The sequence below is a fragment of the Salvelinus fontinalis genome, chromosome 19 (genome assembly GCF_029448725.1).
Source record: "Salvelinus fontinalis isolate EN_2023a chromosome 19, ASM2944872v1, whole genome shotgun sequence".
In the NCBI taxonomy this organism is placed as follows: Eukaryota; Metazoa; Chordata; class Actinopteri; order Salmoniformes; family Salmonidae; genus Salvelinus; species Salvelinus fontinalis.
Window position 1 is genome coordinate 46,712,024 of NC_074683.1, and position 24,779 is coordinate 46,736,802.

General features: G+C 39.2%; 1 protein-coding gene across 1 annotated transcript in view; it reads left to right on the plus strand.

Annotated features, from left to right (window-relative positions):
* The first annotated feature begins 2,650 nt into the window (after nucleotides 1-2,650).
* Nucleotides 2,651-24,779, plus strand: part of LOC129816848 (F-box-like/WD repeat-containing protein TBL1X) — a 40,870-nt gene continuing 18,741 nt past the window's right edge. The window contains exon 1 of the mRNA XM_055871776.1: nucleotides 2,651-2,966. The gene's annotated coding sequence lies outside the window, so the exon portion shown is untranslated. The remainder of the gene's footprint in view (nucleotides 2,967-24,779) is intronic.

The window sequence follows — 24,779 nt, forward strand, 5'->3', positions numbered from 1 at the left end:
AATTATGTTAGCACAACTGAAAACTGTTGTTCTGATTAAAGAAGCAATAAAATTGGCCTTCTTTGGACTAGTTGAGTATCTGGAGCATGAGCATTTGTGGGTTCGATTACAGGCTCAGAACAACAGTTTTCAGCTGTGCTAACATAATTGCAAAAGGGTTTTCTAATGATCAATTAGCCTTTCAAAATGATAAACTGGATTAGCGAACACAACGTGTCATTGGAGCACAGGAGTGATGGTTGCTGATAATGGGCCTCTGTACGCCTATGTAGATATTCCCTAAAAAATCTGCCGTTTCCAGCTACAATAGTCATTTACAACATTAACAATGTCTACACTGTATTTCTGAGCAATTTTATGTTATTTAAATGGACAAAAAATGTACTTTTCTTTCAAAAACAATGACATTTCTAAGTGGCCCCAAACTTTTGAACGGTAGTGTATACTGAACAAAAATGTAAACGCAACATGTAAAGTGTTGGACGTATGTTCCATGAGCTGAAATAAATGATTCCAGAAATGTTCCATACACACAAAAAGCTTTTTTATCTCCAATTTTGTGCACAAACTTAGTTTACATCCCTGTTAGTGAGCATTTCTCCTTCACCAAATTAATCCATCCAACTGACAAGTGTGCCATATCAAGAAGCTGATTAAACAACATGATCATTACACAGGTGCACCTTGTGCTGGGAACAATAAAAGGCCAATCTAAAATGTTAAGTTGTGTCCCACAACACAATGCCACAGATGTCTCAAGTTTTGAGGGAGTGTGCAATTGGCATGCTGACTGCAGGAATATCCACCTGAGCTGTTACCAGAGAATGTAATGTTGTTTTAGGGAATTTGGCAGTACGTCCAACCAGCCTTGCAACCGCAGACCACGTATAACCACGCCAGCCCATGACATTGTCTCCCGGATTCTTCACCTGCGGGATCATCTGAGACCAGCCACCCAGACAGCTGATGAAACTGAGGAGTATTTATGTCTGTAATAAAGCCCTTTTGTGGGGAAAAACTCATTCTGATTGGCTGGGCCTGGCTCCCCAGTGGGTGGGCCTATGCCTTCCCAGGTCCACCCATGGCTGTGCCCCTTCCCAGTCATGTGAAATCCATAAATTTGGGCCTAAGGAATTAATTTCAATTAATTGTTGCATGTAGCGTTTATATTTTTGTTCAGTATACATAGTCATTGAACACTGGTCATAGTAATAATGTTTGCATACTGTTTTACCCACTTCATATGTATATACTGTATTGTAGACAAGGCCTATCCTATATAATTACTACAGTGTTATATTCAAATACTACCAATAATGTCTATACACACAATAATATACATATATATTTATATCCCGGACTCTGACATTGCCTGTTCTAATATTTCAATATTTCTTAATTCCCTTCTTTTTATTTTTGGGATTTACGCGTAATGGTTTGTATTGTCAGGTATTACTGCACGGTTGGAGCTAGGAACATAAGCATTTCGCTACACCTGCGATAACATCTGCTAAATATGTGTATGCGACCAATTACATTTTATTTTATGAATAAATTACATAATTCTGTAGTCTTTGTGCGCAAATATTCAAGCTCATACGGTAACCAAAGGAATGTGTCACACCAATGTAGAGCTGTAATGATGTCAACTTGTTATTTACTTTCCAAATCTGAATGACTGAGCAAGGCGAAAAGAGAATTAATCAACCACTATGTGACTCGGCAGGCGAAAAATACAGAACCGTGGGGGAGGGGTATTGACCGCTAAGGCCACATACAATGTCGGGTTGCACAATGAAAAGACTTCAGCTGCTGTAGCCCTTTTGTTTGACTAGATCCCACCAACCCAGGGTTTTTGGCCTTCGTGCATTTTAGTAATTTTGAACAAAACTAAGATTATAATGACTGCAATTCTTCAATCTTGTAATTCTGACTAATTTAAAATATATATTTTGGGATTACCGTTTAGCATATTCTTGATTGGTGTCGATGTCTAATCAAACAATATAATTTGAGCATCTAAAGTAATACATAGGCCTAGTTTGAAATTATATCACAAAATACGTTTTATATTGGGTTGCAATGAAATTAATCAATCATTTATATTAAACTTTTAAAATGTTCAAATGCAATATAAAAAAGACAAGTAGGCTACCAAAGACAATACATTAATCTAGCCACAATGCTCTTTGATTGTAGTTTTGCAGTGACCATGTTCTGAGACCACATGAAGGCCTACATTATGTACAAGACAATATAATACAAATTACTTTTTTAAACCATAACAAATTGCACAATAAAGGTCAAACAAAGCCATTCGCTAGCACTAGTTGCTCTAGCTGTAAAGGAAATTACTTGTGGTCAACATGATAATAACCACATGGTCATTTAGTTACATTTTACTGGAAGGAATTTCATGTTTTAAATAAGCAGGTTTAAGGTCAGGTGCTAGATAGATAGACTGTCATGACCTACATTAAAATAAATTGTAGGTCATGACAGTGTCCCCCCCCCCCCTCCATTCAAGTCAATTCAAAGGGCATTATTGGCATGGGAAACACGTGTTTACATTGTCAAAGCAAGTGGAATAGACAATAAACAAAAAGGGAAATAAACAACAAGGGAAATAATACCCCCCCCCCCCCCCTCTCTCTCTCGTTGAGTGTTTGCTGCCGTCTCTTCGTTTCATTCTGAGAATCGCTGGAAACTCTATTCCACACATCCCCAGCGTTATTTAGACCTCAAGCTTCTTTAAACTTTACATCCCACACAAACATTCGCTAGGAAATATATTTTAAACCGTTTATGTTACCTTCGGAACGCAGAGATTGCACCGGTGTTCAGAACTTGAATTATGATAAGCAAAATGGGAGGAAAGTCGTTTCTTGCTCACTGAAGTTGGAGGCTATCCTAGTGGAAGAGGTGGCGGCAAGTCGGCAACACCACGAGCTCACCCTCTGAGAAAGGTAAGTTACAACTTTCGCTCAAGTTTCATGAATTGTAACATTGTAATTTCATGAATGATACATTGTTGCATGTAATTACTTGCTGAACTTAGTAACACTGTTTATTATGAATCATTTACTGGGTCACATTAATCACTTTACATGTGTATAAATGTTTCCCGAAGGAACATTGTTCTTTATTTGTAATTTTATTATTATTAGTAGTAACGAGCTAGGCTTATCAAAACGTTGCCCTTTTATTTTGACATAATAGTCGAAATATTGTATATTTGGGCATAAATTAACGCTTTTGTTTTGAGCTACAAGACATAAAATGCATCAACTTTTGGTGGCTATTGTTTCCCAGATTTTTTAATTATTAAGTTTGAGTATTTAAAGTTACTTCATCAGTTGTCTTTCTCATAGACTCTGCAAACTGTAATGATATTGGCTACATTTAAAGGTATTGCACATGCTGATAGTTCGCAATGAGTGGGGGAGGGGAAGTTGATTCAATACACCACCAGACGTTGGTTTCACTAGTAAGTAGCCTGCTGCCACGGTTACTTCTTGTTACAGTATCAGTCAAAATGGTGACATTTAGACCATGTACAAAAACAATCTTCACCCTCATGCCTATTCAAGAAATCATTTAGAATGCTAATTGGGCATTAGATTTTACAGTTGGTTTATTTCGTTATGTTTACACATGACATTACATTAATCTTTAAAGAATGATTATACTGACTGTTGGCACTTTATTTCTGAAAGGTATTGGGGAAGCTTCAGGAACAAAGACTGGGAGGTTTGAAAGAGGCATCATCACGTCATGGGATGTAGCCTAGGCCTATATGGCACCACCTCTAACACCTGTTGATCTGGTGATTTATATGGTCGAGCTGTGATTTTTCTAGATCTAGGTCCTTACTTTAGACACAAAATATGGTGATGTAAAGACTACTTAGGCTCTATATTAACGTAAAGTCATTTCCATCCTCCCACTTAAGTTTATGGGATAATGTGCAGACATGTAAGACTTGACAACACCCACCAACATTCTTCAATGTATGGCAACAGTTCACCAGTACAGTGACACTGGAATTATCTTACTCCAACTCCAAATATGATCTTCCAGGAATAAGGAATTTGAACTAATAAAAGTGTAGAATCCCACAACAAAAACGAGCTCGTTGTGCCTGTGTCCACTGGTTTGGTTGTAGATTAAACCAAATTAGTCATAAAAAACAACTGGTTTAGTGCCATCTATTAAAAGAACAATAGGGGTGTATTATAGCGTAATTGCTTGTCCTCGACGACTCGAGGCTTTTCCATTTGTTGAATTCTACAAGCTATTAGAGAGTGGTAATGTTGGAACCCATTAGTAAGCTATGGCTGTGTGAACCTTGGTAGAATGGCACGTGTTGTACATGGAGAGGTAACAGTGTGTTGGACATGGAGAGGTAACACCAATGCTAAATCTCCATGATATTTGAATTGGTTTATGCCTCAGTGAACATTCTGTTCTGGGAGATTGTATTGTGGTTTTTCTTCTGATAGGCTGTTTCAGAAGACTCAGATAGTTTATACTTGAGTGTCTCAGCGTTCTAGGGGTATATGTCTACTGAAGGTTCAGTGAGCTTGTTTGAAATGACACTACACCTTTTGGCTTTAGTGTTTGTTGACTGTGTGTGTTCATGTTATAAATGAGCTCCAGGGCAATGATACAATTTATGTTTCAGATGTAATCTTTGTCCTCAGTCAGGATGTAGTTTTTTTTTACAATTACATTTTTCATTTTTTCAGATAGACAAGTTTTGCATGTAAAAGAAACATTCATTGACGAACAAGAGAAAGCAGCGTAACACAAAAGGTAGCCTATTACCCTCCATGGCTTAGGACCAATAACACAAACCCTCCAGTCTCCAATGTCCCACACTATAGGTTAATGGTCATTTAGACATTCTCCTTCAGACAGTAGTTTGTTGTTTCATTTGGGTACACATTTTTTAAATTTTGTTACAAATGTGTTGGTTACCCCTTTCTGCAGGAGATAGAGGTTATTTTCTGTCGAACTCCCATTTGTTCACAGCAGTGCTTCATTCCCCATACACAAGCAGTACCTGAAATTAGCCCCACATACAGAAATCCCATGTGAAAACAACCACTCTCAATCTCAGCATTTGTCCAAATGTTTATGCAGCAATATTTATTCCTAATAGAACATGGGAGGAGAGATGGCAAGCCCTCCCTTCTAGAGGGGTTTATTAAGGTTCACGTGGGCCACCAGTGTTGGCAGGCCAATACATTACATAGAAGTAACACTCATTGCAGTACAGCCTTTTTCAAGACTACAGCTATTTATTTGGGACCAGGGGTGGCTGTGCCTTTATGACCTTACAATTGTGTTCAGGCTAGGCTATAGAGACAAGTTGGAGGTCTGTCCAGAGTGGACCGGAGGCCTGAACAGAAACCTCGATGTACATGTTGATATGGCAACTGCTCTCTTGCCCGCTGCAGCTGCAAACCAATGTCTATTCTCAGACCTAAACTGTAATGATTGTTAGAGCCCTTGTTTGAAAGCTGTAGATTCCAGATACACCCCCCCCCCCCTCCATTCTGCTCCTGTTAAAGCACTAAAGTAATTGATGCATATCCAATCAGTTATGCTGTGAGTTGTGTAAGCGAGCATATAGGATATGTATGTGTATACAGTACCAGTCCAAAGTTTGGACAAACCTACTCATTCTAGGGTTTTTCTTTATTTTTAGTATTTTCTACGTTGTAGAATAGTGAAGACATCAAAACTGTGAAATAACACAAATGGAATCCTGTACTAACCAACAAAGTGTTAAACCAATCAAAATATATTTGAGATTCTTCAAAGTAGCCACCCTTTGCCTTGATAACAGCTTTGCACGCTCTTGGCTTTCTCTCAACCACCTTCACGGGGTAGTCACCTGGAATGCATTTCAATTAACAAGTGTTCCTTGTTAAAAGTTCATTTGTTGAATTTCTTTCCTTAATGCGTATGAGCCAATCAGTTGTATTGTGACAAGTTAGGGGTGATATACAGAAGATAGCCCTATTTGGTAAAAGACCAAGTCCATATTATGGCAAGAACAGCTCAAACAAGCAAAGAGAATTAACAGTCCATCATTACTTTAAAGACATGAAGGTCAGTCAATCTGGAAAATGTCAAGAACTTTGAAAGTTTCTCAAGTGCAGTCGCATAAACCATCAAGTGCTATGATGAAACTGGAACATGAAACATGAGGACTGCCACAGGAAAGGAAGACCCAGAGTTACCTTGCTGCAGAGGATAAGTTCATTAAAGTTACCAGCCGCAGAAATTGTAGCCCAAATAAATGCTTCACAGAGTTCAAGTAACAGACACATCTCAACATCAACTGTTCAGAGGAGACTGTGTGAATCAGGCCTACATGGCCAAGTTGCTGCAAAGAAACAACTACTAAAGGACAACAATAATAAGAAGAGACTTGCTTGGGCCAAGAAACACAAGCAATGGACATTAGAGCAGTGGACATCTGTCCTTTGGTCTGATGAGTCCAAATATGAGATTTTTGTTTCCAACCGCCATGTCTTTGTGAGATGCAGAGTAGCTGAATGGATGATCTCCGCATTTGTGGTTCCCACTGTGAAGCATGAAGGAGGTGGTGTGGGGGTGCTTTGCTTGTGACACTATCTGTGATTTTATTTAGAATTCAAGGCACACTTAACATGCATGGCTACCACAGCATTCTGCAGCAATACCCCATCCCATCTGGTTCGCACTTAGTGGGACTATCATTTGTTTCTCAACAGGACAATGACCCAACACACCTCCAGGCTGGGTAAGGGCTATTTGACCAAGAAAGAGAGTGATGGAGTGCTGCATCAGATGATCTGATCTCTGCAATCACCCGACCTCAACCCAATTGAGATGGTTTGGAATGAGTTGGACCGCAGAGTGAAGGAAAATCAGCCAACAAGTGCTCTGCATATGTGGGAACTCCTTCAGGACTGTTGGAAAAGCATTCCAGGTGAAGCTGGTTGAGAAAATGCCAAGAATGTGCAAAGCTGTCATCAAGGCAAAGGGTGGCTACTTTGAAGAATCTCAAATATAAAATATATTTTGATTTTTTTTAAACACTTTTTTGGTTACTAGATGATTCCATGTGTTATTTAATAGTTTTGATGTCACCACTATTATTCTACAATGTAGAAAATAGTACAAATAAAGAAAAACATTTGAATGAGTAGGTGTGTCCAAACTTTTGACTGGTACTGTGTGCCGTGTGTGTCATAAAAAAAAAAGAAAGCAAGAGATTTGTGTGAGGGGAAATACAGGGGAATTCATATTCACATTTAAACACCCACTGCAAAGTATGGTTTAGTTTTGTTTGTTGACCAATATCACAGTGTAATTGGGTGGCATTTACTGTGAACTCATTATACAATTACAGCATCCGAAAGGAATTCCCAATATGTGTGACATTGTATTGTCCCCAATGAGTTGTGAAGTTGTTTTTCGTGTGAAGGAAAAAAGTCTGCGGTGTGTCCCTTCTCTAGTATTCTATTGCTGTGTTTTTTTCTTGAGAATCTTTTGTTTGTTGTGAATAGTCACCCTTGAATCATTACTGTATGTAAATTTCTATTTTTTTAGGAATTAGTGTCTTAGACATTTGATTGGAGAGTATATGTTGGAGCTCAGAGAATAAAAGTATCACTGTACCCTGCGATTACATCTTGGTAATTTCTCTATTCCAAGCTGTTAAATATTGCTGTGCATGTGACTAATTTTTTAATGTTACATTTATTTAACTTGGCAAGTCAGTGACGGCCTAAACCAGCCAAACCCTAACGCGGACGATGCTGGGCCAGTTGTGCACCGCCTTATGGGACTCCCAATCACGGCCAGTTGTGATTCAGCCTGGAATCGAACCAGGGTCTGTAGTGACACCTCAAGCACTGAGATGCAGTGACTTAGACCGCTGCGCCACTCGGGAGCCCAAAAATCTAATCTACTGTAAATCTATCATTAACCAAAGTCCAAACAGTGTATTTTTTCTAGCAATGGGACATAGTCACTGCAGTTAAAATAAGATAACATTGAAGTTAATTATTCATGGTGTTAGTTGTAATGATTTCTGATGCTCGAAGTATGTTTGTGTTGATCATCCGTCTGCTCTTGGCCATGGCCAAACTCTGTCTGTTAAGGTTATCATGTTTCCAGGATAGCCCTGTCCTTGAATAGTGGCTCTGGAATGGATCCCAAAAATTCATGTGTAGGATGCCAGAGATAGTCTACCTCAGTTAGTTGTTATCTCTGCCATTTCCTGCCGTTTGTAGTTTGAAACAGCCATACGCTCTCATGATGATACCACTGGAGGTTCTGAGAGGTTGACTAACACCTAGACACTGTGACAAGTAATGCAGACTTTGTCTTGTATCTGAATTCACGGCCCTACCATTTTAACTTCTCAGAAAAAGCTGTTTGGTTGAGATCTGAGATCATTTTTATTCCTTAGATATCTTAAACCCACACCTTGTGATAAGCTAAATGGTAAAGTAATAACCAAATGCAAGCGGTTCCTCTACCATGGTGGCGTAGACTAGGGCACTCAGCCAAACCAGCTATTGGCAGCGTGAAGGTCCTATATAAATAGCTCTGCGTTTGAATAGATAGTTGTAAATCATTACAGGAAGCCTTGGTTTAATGATTAAGCAAGACAAAGCGGGCAGAATAGTCACTTTCAGTGGAGGTGTATCCTTCCTAAGTCCTCGTTTCAATGAAAAAGAAAGCACTTGAATAAGGAGAATTTTAGACATGTTGGCAAGCCTAACAAGCAATTTGTTTAGACTTAGGAATATTGCGTACACATAGGCTAGTAGCTTTATGATTAAGTTTGGGTTTCTTCTCTGGGTCCTATGTTGGCATTATTGGCAATTTACATAAAGGTTGTATGTTGAATAGCTTGTGATTGATTATGAGCCTGTGATGTCACCATCCCAAGCGTTTTTACCCACTGTGGTGATGAGTTGGGCAAAGTTGTAAGGGTCAGAGAAGAAGATGTTCAACAGGAAGTAGGAGGATAGGGAGAATTTATTGATTTTGACACTGATCTATAAAGGCAGGGGTACATGTCTGCAATAAACTGTGAAAACTGCATAGAACGGTGTTCTAGTCATAAGAGCCAATATCACTCATCTTCAGCCTGTCTAGGCAGTGTTGAGAAGTATCTCCCATGCATATATCTTTTTGCCTAAGTCTTGGATTAATGGGTTTGGATATATGCACCAATGTCACTCAGGCTTTATGTTACGGTGTTCATGCTTTACAACATGTGAGTCAGAGAATGGGTTGGAATGATGGTCATGCCCAGTATTTCCATGGACTGTTACTTCTTGCCTGTCTGACCCTGGTGCAATAAAGGCTCTGTGGGGGTCTAAAGGTGTCAGCATGCTTCAGTTCGGCTGGCGCCTAGCCAAACCTGGCTAACCAAACGAGCGTGCTCTCATATTCCCTTAAAATATCTTCACTTGAGAAATGAGAAATGCGGCAATAGTACTGTTTGTCCGTTTTGAGACGCCGTAGCCAGTATACATTTCCTCAAAATAGTCAGAATTAATCTAAGATAACTCATGAAATCTGTCATTCAATTTTACGTTTTTACTGAGGAGATCTTAGTCGGGCAATTTTACATCTAAGATGTTTGGTGCAATATTTCTCAACTAAAAATGTTGCATGGAAATGGGTTGTCTCGTTGACTGACAACAGACTTTATTGAAGAATCCCTACTGTTGACCAGTTACCAATGAAGGCAAACTTTTGCTTGCCTCCAGAATTCTATTGTGTGCCCGAACAGCCCAAAAACAACCATGCCAATGACCAAACAAATAAAATGCAGTCATAATATATGCATGCATGGCTTAAATAATGCATGTTTTACCGAAATTACATTGCATTTCCTATTCTCTAAATCAGTCTGTCGTATTTGTGTATAGAGTTATTATCCTACCCATGTTAGATTACGGAGACATAATCTATAGATCGGCAGGTAAGGGTGCTCTCGAGCTAGATATTCTTTACCATTCGGCCACCAATGCTCCTTATAGTACACATACTCTTCTGTAAACTGGTCATCTCTGTATACCTGTTGCAAGACCCACTGGTTGATGCTTATTTATAAAACCCTCTTAGGTCTCACTCCCCCCTATCTCAGATATCATCTACTGCAGCTCTCATCCTGCACATACAACACCCCTTTTGCCAGTCACATTCTGTTAAAGGTCCCCAAAGCGCACACATCCCTGGGTCGCTTGTCTTTTCAGTTCGCTGCAGCTAGCCACTGGAACAAGCTGCAACAAACACTCAAACTGGACAGTTTTATCTCCATCTCTTCATTCAAAGACTCAATCATGGACACTGTTACTGACAGTTGTAGCTGCTTTGTGTGATGTATTGCCTCTACCTTCTTGCCCTTTGTGCTGTTGTCTGTGCCCAATAATGTTTGTACCCTGTTTTGTACTGCTACTATGTTGTGTTGCTACCATGTTGTCATGTTGTGTTGCTACCATGCTGTGTTGTCATGTGTTGCTGCCATGCTATGTTGTTGTCTTAGGTATCTCTTTATGTAGTGTTGTCTCTCTTGTGATGTTTTGTCCTATATTTTGATTTAATATATATATATATATATATATATTTTTTTTTTCTTCTTAGGGGTGGATCAGCTTAATATTGCGGAAAGAATGTTCCTTCCAATGTAATTGTCTGCATCATTTCCAATCCCCCATATTTTGGGGGGTAAATATATATATATCCATACACATATGCATACATATACACATATATACATACACATACCTATATAGACATACATACTTTTTTAACGAATATACCTTTATTATTATTCCCCGCAAACCCTACCACCGATCCCCCAATTGGAGTAAACTGATAAACATTTCGGTTTTTACCTTCAATTTATACATCTTATACACATTTTACAGACACAGTCTACTTTATAATAGTTCTCTCTTGTTTGTTCTTAGTCCTTCCTCTATTTCTGTTGTCCATCCAGTTTGATTTCCACTTGTAACTGTGCTATTTCACAAAAGCTCCGCACCTATACATCTTTCACAGATCCCGTATGCCCTACATTGTTTATCTTGTTATTAGTCCCACCCTTCAGCTCCACTCAACCCTTCCCATCTATCTTCCAACATCATCCATTTCGGATTTTTATTTGCCATATATTTTTCAACTGTGCTGTGATGCTTCACAAAATATTTGAATCTTCCTATTCTCATAGCTTCCACTGATTGTAAATTAAAAATAAACATTTTTGCTAAAATAATAATTATATTATTGATTGATTGACTATGGCTTTTCAAATCCCCCAGTATTGCTATCTGTAGCGTTAGTTCTATGCAAATGTTGCAATTCTTCAGCCATTCCTGGACCTGTGACCAAAAACGAGCTACATACGGACAATACCAGAATAAATGATCTAATGACTCTGCCTCCTCACAGCAGAATCTGCAGAGCTGGGAAGATTGTATCCCCCATATATATAACATTCTATTAGTTGCAAGAATTTTGTACAGTAATTTAAATTGAAAAATTAGAAGTTTTGAATCCGGCGTTGTTTTGCGTATCAATTCATAAACCATGTGCCATGGAATGGGTACATCGAAAATCTCTTCCCAACTATTTTGCAATTTATATGGCACAGCTGTAAGTTTTTTGGTCCTTAAATTAAATTGGTATGTTTTTATTTATCACACTTTTCTTTAACCATTTATGTTCTTTAATATAGGGCCGACATACAAGTTCCTTACTTTTTTCCCCTTCTACTTGCCTCTTCCATTTTTGTGGTAATGCTGCAATTAATTGGTTGTAATTTTGGGTAGAGCAGACATTTCCATATGTCTGTGTTAGCTGCATGTGTGACAACTCCACCAGTCCTATTTATGATATCATTCACAAAAATTATACCTTTTTTTAAAATTTCTTCGATAAATACAGTTTTATATCAATTACTATATTTGAATTTAACCATAATATTTGTTGTACTATTTGTTCCGTCCTTTCAGGTGGATTAAACTGAAATTGCAACCAACTTTCTAAGGCTTGTTTAAAAAATAAAGATATTTTGGAGATTATTTACTTTTCAAGCAACCGAAAGCGAGCAGGTGTAATCTGAATAAAGGGAAAAAGGCCCTTCTTGAACATAGGATGAGACATTCGTACTAATTTACTAGAGAACCAGTTTGGATTTAAGTATAACTTTTGTATGACTGATGCCTTTAGTGAGAGGTCTAATGCTTTAATATTTAATAATTTCTGCCCTCCGAATTCATATTCGTTATATAAATAACCCCTTTTAATTTTATCTGGCTTGCCGTTCCAAATAAAATTGAATATTTTTTGTTCATATAATTTAAAAAGCAGGTCACTAGGTGTAGGCAAAACCATAAGCAAATAGGTAAACTGTGATATGATTAAAGAGTTAATCAGGGTGATTTTCCCACAAATAGACAGGTATTTTCCTTTCCATGGTAGCAAGATCTTATCTATTTTTGCTAACTTTCTATAAAAATTTATTGGAGTGAGATCATTTCTTTCTTTTGGGATTTGTATACCGAGTATGTCCACATCACCGTCAGACCATTTAATTGGTAAACTACATGGCAATGTAAAATGTGTATTTTTTTGTGATCCAATATGTAATATGGTACATTTATCATAATTTGGTTTTAATCCAGAGAGGATAGCAAATGTATCTAGATCCTCTAAGAGGCCGTGGAGAGACTCTAGTTGTGGTTTTAAAAGAAAACATGAATCATCAGCGTACAATGACACCTTAGTTTTTAGGCCCTGGATTTCTAATCCCTTAATATTAATGTTTGATCTAATTTTAACAGCTAACATTTCGATGGCAATAATAAATAGATATACCGATAGTGGACAACCTTGTTTTACTCCTCTAGATAGTTTAAAACGTTCTGAGATGTAGCCATTATTTACTATTTTACACCTAGGGTTACTATACATAATTTTAACCCATTTTATAAGAGATTCCCCAAAATTGAAATATTCTAGGCATTTATATACACTGCTCAAGAAAATAAAGGGAACACTTAAACAACACAATGTAACTCCAAGTCAATCACACTTCTGTGAAATCAAACTGTCCACTTAGGAAGCAACACTGATTGACAATAAATTTCACATGCTGTTGTGCAAATGGAATAGACAAAAGGTGGAAATTATAGGCAATTAGCAAGACACCCCCAAAAAAGGAGTGATTCTGCAGGTGGTGACCTCAGACCACTTCTCAGTTCCTATGCTTCCTGGCTGATGTTTTGGTCACTTTTGAATGCTGGCGGTGCTCTCACTCTAGTGGTAGCATGAGACGGAGTCTACAACCCACACAAGTGGCTCAGGTAGTGCAGTTCATCCAGGATGGCACATCAATGCGAGCTGTGGCAAAAAGGTTTGCTGTGTCTGTCAGCGTAGTGTCCAGAGCATGGAGGCGCTACCAGGAGACAGGCCAGTACATCAGGAGACGTGGAGGAGGCCGTAGGAGGGCAACAACCCAGCAGCAGGACCGCTACCTCCGCCTTTGTGCAAGGAGGTGCACTGCCAGAGCCCTGCAAAATGACCTCCAGCAGGCCACAAATGTGCATGTGTCAGCATATGGTCTCACAAGGGGTCTGAGGATCTCATCTCGGGACCTAATGGCAGTCAGGCTACCTCTGGCGAGCACATGGAGGGCTGTGCGGCCCCACAAAGAAATGCCACCCCACACCATGACTGACCCATCGCCAAACCGGTCATGCTGGAGGATGTTGCAGGCAGCAGAACATTCTCCATGGCGTCTCCAGACTCTGTCACGTTTGTCTCATGTGCTCAGTGTGAACCTGCTTTCATCTGTGAAGAGCACAGGGCGCCAGTGGGGAATTTGACAATCTTGGTGTTCTCTGGCAAATGCCAAACGTCCTGCACGGTGTTGGGCTGTAAGCACATCCCCCACCTGTGGACGTCGGGCCCTCATACCACCCTCATGGAGTCTGTTTCTGACCGTTTGAGCAGACACATGCACATTTGTGGCCTGCTGGAGGTCATTTTGCAGGGCGCTGGCAGTGCACCTCCTTGCACAAAGGCGGAGGTAGCGGTCCTGCTGCTGGGTTGTTGCCCTCCTACGGCCTCCTCCACGTCTCCTGATGTACTGGCCTGTCTCCTGGTAGCGCCTCCATGCTCTGGACACTACGCTGACAGACACAGCAAACCTTTTTGCCACAGCTCGCATTGATGTGCCATCCTGGATGAACTGCACTACCTGAGCCACTTGTGTGGGTTGTAGACTCCGTCTCATGCTACCCCTAGAGTGAGAGCACCGCCAGCATTCAAAAGTGACCAAAACATCAGCCAGGAAGCATAGGAACTGAAAAGTGGTCTGTGGTCACCACCTGCAGAATCACTCCTTTTTTGGGGGTGTCTTGTTAATTGCCTATAATTTCCACCTTTTGTCTATTCCATTTGCACAACAGCTTGTGAAATTTATTGTCAATCAGTGTTGCTTCCTAAGCGGACAGTTTGATTTCACAGAAGTGTGATTGACTTGGAGTTACATTGTGTTTAAGTGTTCCCTTTATTTTTTTGAGCAGTGTTTAAACTCCAGTCGTACTTTATCAAAAGCCTTTTCAAAATCAGCTATGAAAACCAGGCCTGTTGTCCCCGATATTTCATAGTGTTCTATTGTTTCCAGTACTTGCCTTATATTATCTCCAATGTATCGTCCATGTAAAAAACCTGTCTGATTAGGATGAATAATATCTGACAACTTTTTTTATTCTATGCGCCAAGCATTTTGCTAGGATTTTTGCATCACAACACTAAGAGGTCTCCAATTTTTTAAATGGACTGGATCTTTATATATACCACTTGGGTCCTGTTTCAGTAATAATGATATCACACCTTCTTGTTGCGTGTCTGATAATCAATCATTTATATAGGAGTGGTTAAAACAAGCTAATAATGGTCCTTTGAGTATATAAAAAAAATGGTATACTTCCACTGGTATGCCATCCAGCCCTGCAGTTTTCCCATCCTTAAAGGCCCCAATTTTATCAAGTAGTTCCTCCTCTGTAATTAGGCCTTCACATGAGTCTTTCTGTACAGATGTTAATTTTACATTATTATTAGGAAAAAAATCCATACAATTAGTTTCAGTTAGTGGAGATGGAGGAGCCTGAAACGAAAACATATTCTTAAAGTACTTTACTTCCTCTTTCAAAATATCATTTGGTGAATCATGCGTGACTCCATCATTTGTAACAAGTTGTAATACGTTTTTTTTTTGGTAGCATTTCTATATTGAAGATTGAAAAAGAATTTGGTGCATTTTTCCCCATATTCCATCCAGTTCGCTCTATTTTTATAATATATTATGTATATATTTTTTAATCCCATCCCCCGACCCGCAGGAGGCCTTTTCCTTTTGGTAGGCCGTCATTGTAAATCAGAATTTGTTCTTAACTGACTTGCCTAGTTCAATGAATAATAAATAAAACATTTAAAGCAAGCTATTGGCTCCATACAATCAATAGTCTAGTCTACTCATGGACGAAGGTGTCTGTCGCCAATCACGTACTGTTATGAGAATCATGGAGATGTGTACCAATAGGCCATTACTGGTTCTGTCAGACAGCCATCTCTTTCAGGGACATGATGGAGTGAATGGCTATTGGCTAATCTAATCATAAACACTGCAGGCAGGAATTTCTGTCCTGTTGTCATATTTGCATGCATGGATTTACAGGCTATGAAATATTTAAAGCTTGTGATATAGCCTGAATGGTACGGGTTGATCCACACAGCCTGTATAGAGGATAATAGTGATGGGATAAAAATTGATACACTATAGAGTATCGCAATATTATTTTTGACGATATTGTATAGATTATATGACTCCAAGTATCACTTCTCCCCCCCAAAAAATTGAATTGCAATAATAAAATACCAGTATCAAATCGCAATACATATAGAATCGTGAGAATCGCAATACATATCAGCACCTAGGTATCGGGAGATTCCTGGCAATTCTCAGCCCTAGAGGAGGATGGATAAAGATTACAAGGTTTATTCCACAACGCTGTAATTGCCCTGGTCGTTCTGCTGTCAGAACCATTCTACTATTCTCGTTCTCCCTCGGTTGCTCTGGTAAATGCCAAGAGTCTAAAAATATTGTCACCGGTAGACCTATGCGATGCTAAGCAGTGGATTTTGAGTGTAGCGGATCATAGGTCATGTTCATAATGATAAGTCATGATGAATCCCTTCAATTTGCCTAAGTATCTGTCTCTATCCCATGTGTTCTCCAGGGAGCCACAAAATAAAGGTTATAGATAACTCAGGATAAGGTTTCAAAGGGGGGGTATTTTACTGAAAACTTGCGAAGTTGACGAGTAAACTACTGGAATTTTGCTATTATTCAAGGATTTTATGTTATCTATCAAAAGACTTCATGTGGCTCGTTTGGGTTCTTCAGATTATCACGTGTCTGTAATTTTCTCTGGACCTCTCTCTGGCCTTATCACATGTAAAATATATGAAATAATTAAATCAGATTAAAAAATAGAATGACAAAGCTGTCAAACATTATCCTAAATATAAACCATCGACTTAGTGAAAACCATTGGTGTTTTAAAGAAGGATTTTAAGCCTTGAGACATGGATTGTGTATGTGTGCCATTCCGAGGGTGAATAGGCAGGAAAAAATAAGTGCCTTTTGAACAGCGTATGGTAGTAGGTGCCAGGCGCACCGGTTTGAGTGTGTCAAGAACTGCAATGGTGCTGGGTTTCCCGTGTGTATCAAGAATGGTCCACCACCAAAAGGACATCCAGCCAACTTGACACAACTGTGGGAAGCATTGAGCTAGCATCCGCATGGAACGCTTTCGACACCTTGTAGAGTCCATGCCCCGACGAATTGAGGCTGTTCTGAGGGAAAAAAGGGTGGATGTAACTCAATATTAGGAAGGTGTTCCTAATGTTTGGTATACTCAGTTTGGTCAACATTTTTATTATGATTATACAAACTCGATCTTTGGCATAAATGCTGAAATGATGTCAATGGTCAATATGCATGAAAGTTCAAGCAAGTCGTGTATGGATTCTATCCTGTCCTGTGTGATCTTGTGTAGGACGCAAAAGAACTAGGGCAAAGTTAGTCACTGGTGGTTGAAAAGCTGCCAGCTGAAATGATGCTTTGATATTACTATTCACTGTGCTACTCAATAAATTACGCCCTCTAAGTCCCTGATGTAGACCTACTACATCCCTTTAGATTTTACAACCCATGTAACCCTTCAATATTAAAACTACAGAAATACAGTCATCTTCAAACTGTTGTCAGTAAGTCACCTCTATCCAGGCAGGCAGGCTGAGGCAGGTGTGGGAGAAGTGGTTTCCCCTAGAGACAGTAGTGCTACCATCCCCCAGTCCCCACAGTTTCCCTCCAAGCCCACACCGCCTGTCGTTGAGTGAGTCATTGAGAAAGGCAGACAGTGATGCAGAAGTACTTGTGACTACCTGATTGTGGCATCATTAGTTATCCTTCCCTACCCCCTATCTCTCTCTCTTCCCCCAATGGTCAGGCGAGACTGCAGCCCAACCAAAGGCGGATTTTACTCATCAGAGCAGTTCAAGAGAAAATGGCTGCTGTTTCCAGGTCTTGTTTGCACATCTGTCAGGAGGTGACTGTACAGGAGAAAATGGGGTCCTTGGCATGTTGGTGTAGAATGTGCCTTCCTCTCTTTTTTGTAAACCTCTTTTTTTTCTCAATTTTGTAGTGTCCTGTTTTTCTACATCAAACACTTTCAAAACCTACACACACTACAGCCAGGCATTTTTCTTAGCTTTGTCTTTGTGTTTTATCTCTGAATACATTGATGGCATGATGTCTTATAGCTTATGTCAGGATTTATTCTTTACTTTTACACTTAATTTCTCTTCATATTGGACACTTTGTTGTGGTTGATAAAATTTTTTGGGAAATAAGGATACATTTGTATTTTGCAAGGGTTTTGTGTGTTTTCTCTGCAATGTTTGGACGTGGCTGTGTTTTCTATTTCTTCAGTATGTATCCAATCAGACTTCTCTAATCTGAGAGAGCATATTGCTCTGTACGTGAGTTTCACACCACAAACCATCCACATCCATTTTTAGGATAGACAGCAAAAAATTTGCATTTGCGACTTATTACATCCACTCATGGTGACCTTATCATGAAGACTTACCACAGCTTCCCCGGCTTGTAGGTTGTCTGTTTGTTAGATCTAGGAGTATAGTTAAAGCAGTTCATATTTTTACAGTATGAATTTAAGTGGCTGGCATTCCTGTTTGTAGTGCACCAGTGTGGTTATCTACCATCAGTTGACCCTTGCCCAAATTATAAACCTCACAGTTGGAGAGGGTAAGACAAATCTGACCTTAGATCAGTGTGCTGGAATGACTGGACGTGTTTGTGGAAACACTGCAATAAATACAGTTTTAAATGGGCTGGAACACTCATGAAATGCTTATGACAGCAACTCAATTTTGGTTTGAGTCCTGAGATCTTTTTGGTTAAGCCATTTTACCTGTTGCAATGTGTTTACTTACATGGACATTCAATCTGATGTGGTGCTTTTTCCAATGACTGTTTTTTCAAACAATGCTAGCATGTTCATACAAACGGCAGCCTACAGACTCACACAAACATCAGCGACATCACACCTGCCCAGATCCACCTGCTCACATCCCCATCTCCAATGCCCGCATCACACTCTCCACCACATGGTGTCAATCTGCACCATTTTGTTTCTCTCTATCACCCACGCACTTTCAACATTTAGATAATAAAGCATTTGACCTTTCCATTGTGTTAACGATGGAGGATTGGTTGATTTCCAGTTAAATATATGTTTTTTCAAAATGATTGACAAAGGTATCGTCCAACCCATCGTGTATATCACTGCACCCATATATGCCATGTCTTGAAATGTGCAGACAGATGGATTAAAAGTACATTTACATAGTAATACTTCTGACAGCCAGCTTTCTAACTCTGCCCATAATGTTTTTGGACTTTATAGAATTCCCAGATGGGATGGATTATTGAGACATTGTTAGTTTTACACTCAAGACATGACTCGGTTATTGTATAATAAATTCTATACATTAGTTTACACCGGATTAAGTGTACATTTTAGTTAACTAATGTCATTAGTTATGTTTCAACATTCCCTCCATTTTGTGCCAGTATCAGTTATTTTTAAGTCTTAGTTCCAATAGTTTAGATATTTTTCTAAGAGATTGTCAGTTGGATAGGCTCTCTGCAAGGTTTTGTGAGCTTACCTATCATATGAATATCCTTATCTGATTCAAATAGGATTCCCTCAAGATTGCTCTGATGTCCACACGATTTCACACAAAAAAATGGAGTTATGAAACTTAAGTATGCATGTATTTGAAAGTAGCGGTCCTGCTGCTGGGTTGTTGCCCTCCTACGGCCTCCTCCACGTCTCCTGATGTACTGGCCTGTCTCCTGGTAGCGCCTCCATGCTCTGGACACTACGCTGACAGACACAGCAAACCTTTTTGCCACAGCTCGCATTTTTGCCACAGCTCGCATTAAATTTATGTTTTTATGCCTTTAGTTTTCCATGTGAATTCTGAAAAGCTATCCAAGGATTGTTCTTTTCCAATGAGATTCTAATGGCTCAGGCAGCTAGTATAGATGCAATTTGGTTCATAGCAACTACCAGTTAATTGGACATCCAGTTAAATTGTGTTGTACTTTGACCACAGCCTCAAGCATAACACTCAGTTACAACCTAAACACCGTAGCCTGGATGAATGAATGACTGGATGGTTGCTGCTGTTGTACTTTGACAGTAAAGTAATCCCCTTTACTGTGCAGTAAACATGCTAATGATTTCCCTAATGAGTCACAGGGCTGACCACCACTGGGAAGCTCATCACTGCCCAGTGGGATGTCCATTTGTCTTCTACTGCAGTGTAAGTCAAGTCCTGGGATATGCTATTGAGGCTATATGCAATTGCTTGGGAACGGTGTGAATGCGTGCATCAAACTAGGACAACCATTTGAACAAGACAAATGTACTTGAAATGGATCTGACGAGAGGCACTACACTATAGTACATTTTGTATGTACCTGATGTACACTTATTACAACCTGTTTATGCTGTAATACCAACATTTTACATCTGCACTCAATTTTTTTATTAGGAAAATAAAGATAAAAAAAAAGAAAATCCTGAAGGAATTATGTTTTTCTCTGCTGTTGACTAAATCCATTGATTAGTAACGTGTACTGAATGATGCGAGGGGTCAACACGATGATATAGTCTGATTAACCATGATGATATGAGGGATGTATCTCTCAAGTTGGGGTCTACCGCTGGCCGTTGATGGGTGTCTAGTCTAGAGCTAAAGGAGAAGTTTACTTTTTTACGACCAAATCTGTCATTTGGATGTAAGTGGCATGTTATACCCCAACACATTTAAATTGTGTCATTTTTCTAACTTTATCCGCAATGTTAGATTCGTGCAACTGAAGCTGTTTCCTATGCAGAGCTGTGCAGGCCGGGGGTGTCCATATATTTTACCGACACACCCGTGTTGTACAGCTGCGTAGGGGAAATGGTTCGAATCGCATAAAATGGAATATAACATTGCGGATAAAGTTTGGAATGACACAATTTCATGTGTACTACATCTAAAGACCTGCATCACTATACTGAGAGGGTGTCTGTTTTTCAAAGCAATTTGTTTGTTTTTTGTTAATTTGTTATTTTAGAGCCCATACTGCAGAATAATGATGCGGAAGTCAATTGCTGGTTGGGGTAAGTTTCTCAAAAACAAGTGAAATCCCCACAAAGTGTATTACATGTAGGTTACATCTAAAATACAGATTTGGTTGTAAAAAAAAAAGTGAACTTCTCTTTTAATGTCCATTCACCCTCAGGGAATAAACTCAGTCTCATGCAATCTCTTTGGAGAACATTGGAAAGCAATCTTGATTGGTGGGATGTAGGGTTCTATGATGAGCTGATAAATGTAATCCTTATCCTACATGAGTTATTAGTGCCCTGAAGCGTATGGGAATTCCCATGTAAAAAGCCCTATGATCACTAACTTGAAGTTCATAGGAGAACATCAAATTTGGAGTAAAATGAAAGCTAAGTGTCTATATTTGAGAAATTAAGACATATATATATATATATAATATATAATATATATATATATATATATATTTACATTTTTCAACCATGTTCCATCCTACAAATTAGGAATAAGCAATGGCTTTGATTTCGGGTCAAATATGGTTAAATGGGTCTTAGAAGACATCTATCAGTATAATTTACTATATTGTACTGTGCTGAACTATGTTATACATGCTGTGATGTCCAAACTTGTGAAACATAGATGGACCGGACCAACCAAATTGGTCTTGTTTTTAAATTTAACCTTTATTTAACTAGGCAAGTAAGTAAAGAACACATTTTTATTTACAATGATGGCCTACCGGGGAAGAGTGGTTAAACTGCTTTGTTCAGAGGCAGAATGATACATTTTTTCCTTGTCAGCTTGGGATTTGATCCAGCAACCTTTCGGTTAATGGCCCAACCACTAGGCTACCTGCCACCCCAGGTATCCTAATAATAATAACCAGAGTGTAGAATTATACCCAAAAATGCAAAGGAGGATATTAAAATCTTCTACCTTTGTGTACCTATTAAGGATACATCCCCATGAAGAGAATAATATTCATAATTATGCATTTCTGTGTAGTACAGATCAGTGACCCATGTCGTTCTGGTACCATCCCTCTTACTGTTTTCATCCACTTCACTTACTGTAGTTCAATAACCAAAATAGATTTGTTCAAACTCAAGGTGTCATCATAGCGGACACCCCCTTCTTTCTGCAGAAATAGACATTTAAGAGTTTTTTGGAAAACATGGTCACATAAAAAACCAGAGGAAGATTTTACCTTCATTCTGTTACCTAACTTTGCATCTGCACTGTTCTTGAGTAAATGTGTTTTTGTAAAATGTATGAAAATTGTCCCTTTGCATAGAGTTGTATGGTTTGTTTAACTTTGCAATCAATGGCTTTTGTTTGGCATTCTTTTAAAGTGAAAAATTGCAGTCTCATTCTGTTACTTTGGAATTGCCTATGTAGATTGTGTACTGAAAGATGTACATTAGGATGGCAGGTATGTTCTTCCAATGATACTGTATCATAGCTGATACTCAAGTCAGTTTACATAGAATTATGATACCCAACGGATAACATTTTCAAATACGCTCAAAAAGCTTATTTCTCTCAAATGTTGTGCACAAATTTGTTTACATCCCTGTTAGGAGCATTTCTCCTTTGCCAAGATAATCCATCCACCTGACAGGTGTGGTATATCAAGAAGCTGATTAAACTGCATAATCATTACACAGGTGCACCGTGTGACAATAAAAGGCCACTCTAAAATGTGCATATGTCTCAAGTTGAGGGGGCATGCAATTGGCATGTTGACTGCAGGACTGTCTCAACAGTCCTGTTAATTTCTCTACCATAAGCCACCTCCAATGTTGTTTTAGAGTATTTGGGAGTACATCCAACTGGTCTCACAATCGCAGACCACGAGTAACCACACCAACCCAAGACCTTCACATCCGGCTTTTTCAACTTCGGGATTGTCTGAGGGGGTTGGGGGATGCTGAGAAGTATTTCTGTCTGTAATAAAGCCCTTTTGTGGGGAAAAACAAATTCTGATTGGCTGGGCCTGGCTCCCCAGTGGGTGGGCCTAAGCCCTCCCAGGCCCACCCATGGCTGCATCCCTGCCCAGTCATGTGAAATCCATAGATTAGGGCCTGATTAAATTATTTAAATTGACAGATTTATTTCTATGAACTGTAACTCAGTCAACTTTTTGAAATTGTTGCATGTTGTGTGTTATATTTTGTTCAGTATAATTATGTTTCCAGTTGTTGTGGGGGTGGCAGCCATGGGAGCAGCGTCTCGCAGCTTTGATACAGATATGCCTTCCTTTCTAGCCAGACCTTGCTTGTTATCTAATTAGCCCAAAGAGAAGCAGTTTAGTGGGTTGGCATTGAGCTCTGCAGGCCACCCAAACTATCACACAAAGGCTTAGCTTAACTAGAACCAAGAAAAAAAAATGGAACTTGTTCCAGCTTTGGTGTTTATGTTGTACTTTTTAAAATGTATAATACGTTATTGATCATATTTAAATGTATTGCATTTTGGGTTTTATGATACTCTAAATCAAGCAATGGTTCTCAATCAATAACATGTGGTATGATTATGTATTCATGGAATGCCATAAGGAGAGATTGATTCTCACACCAGCTCCAAATCATAGCACCATCTCTTTTTTTTTTGGAGGAAAATTAATGTGAACATTCACACTTAGCCAATATTGGTGGTTATTTCATTTGAGCGCTGCATGTCTGCTGTGCGGCGCAATAAAGCCATAGAGTCCATGTGAAAGAATATCCCAAGGTGAAAGACGTGTGTTATTCATGTTGGGTAACATGTTCGACCCAGCTGGCACAGGGCCCACTGGTAAATTGGGACAACACTATTCTCTGTGTATTTTGCCGCTGGTTCCTGCTCGTTGCTATGCTACCAAAGGGTGACTCTTGGGAGTGAGTTGAGCTCTGTGAGTGGTGTGGTATGGAGGTTAGAGAGGCCTGCAATTCTTACTGACTGGCTCTACTCTGTATCTGGTCTGGAAGGAAGCTTGTCCCTCTTGTCCAGTTATACCCCTCAAGTCAGACTGAAAGCACAAAATATAACAATGGCCATGATTCAGCATTCTAAATGATAGGTTTAGGATCAAGTTCAAATGTATTGTTCATCTCTGAGGAAGTCTTAACTGTTTTAGTGGGGGTGTTTATGATGAATAACTGGCAGTTTTTGAAGAGGTACAGAGGTGCAATTTTTTCAATCTTTGGTCAAATGTTGAATATGATTGGCGCTGCCAATGTGAATAGGAAGCATTTTACAATGTATGGTTGCCTACATGATATTGACTGCATTTATGTGTGGTATATCAAATATTTGTTGTCTGCTTTGCCTTCAGTTTGAGATTCAGCTCTACTGTTAAACCGATACATGGGCTTTGATACAAAATAATGTTTCCCTTGTTGCACCTTCAGTTTCAGAATTTTCTCTCAATTAGAAAAGTAAAGTTTCAGTCTCACCTTTGTATTTGCTTTCCTATTATGCATAATATACTGTGTACTGCCAATTCCATTAATATATTGTTGGAAAATGATGAATCATTCCATTGTAGCGAAGCCCTCATTAGCCTGAAGGCTAGCTCATCAGTGGGAACAATAACTCAATTGCTGTGATTCTAAAGGGTTCTGTTTTTATGTTGTTTTTCTTCAGCTCCCAGTAGTTTTGAAAGAATAACAAGTTGAAATGTTCACGTCGGCGCCAATAAAGTGTTATCTGAGAAAGAGATAATGATGTGAAAGTCCCCCAACTTTACCAGTAATTATCCTTACGCCGTGTGCTCTATACAGTTTACTAGATAACGGCAGTATGCATTCAATGCCCTGTAATGCTTTATTAGGCTTCTATCCATCTAGATCAGTGGCCAGGTCACTAATGGAATTGGACGCCGCAGTCGTGTCACAGTAGAGAGATGGGGGAATACTTGGCCTGTGCAGTGGAGATGGATTCGCTGGCTAAGTGACCCGGTCATTGCCATTCTCAGTGGGTCGAAAAGTGCAGCC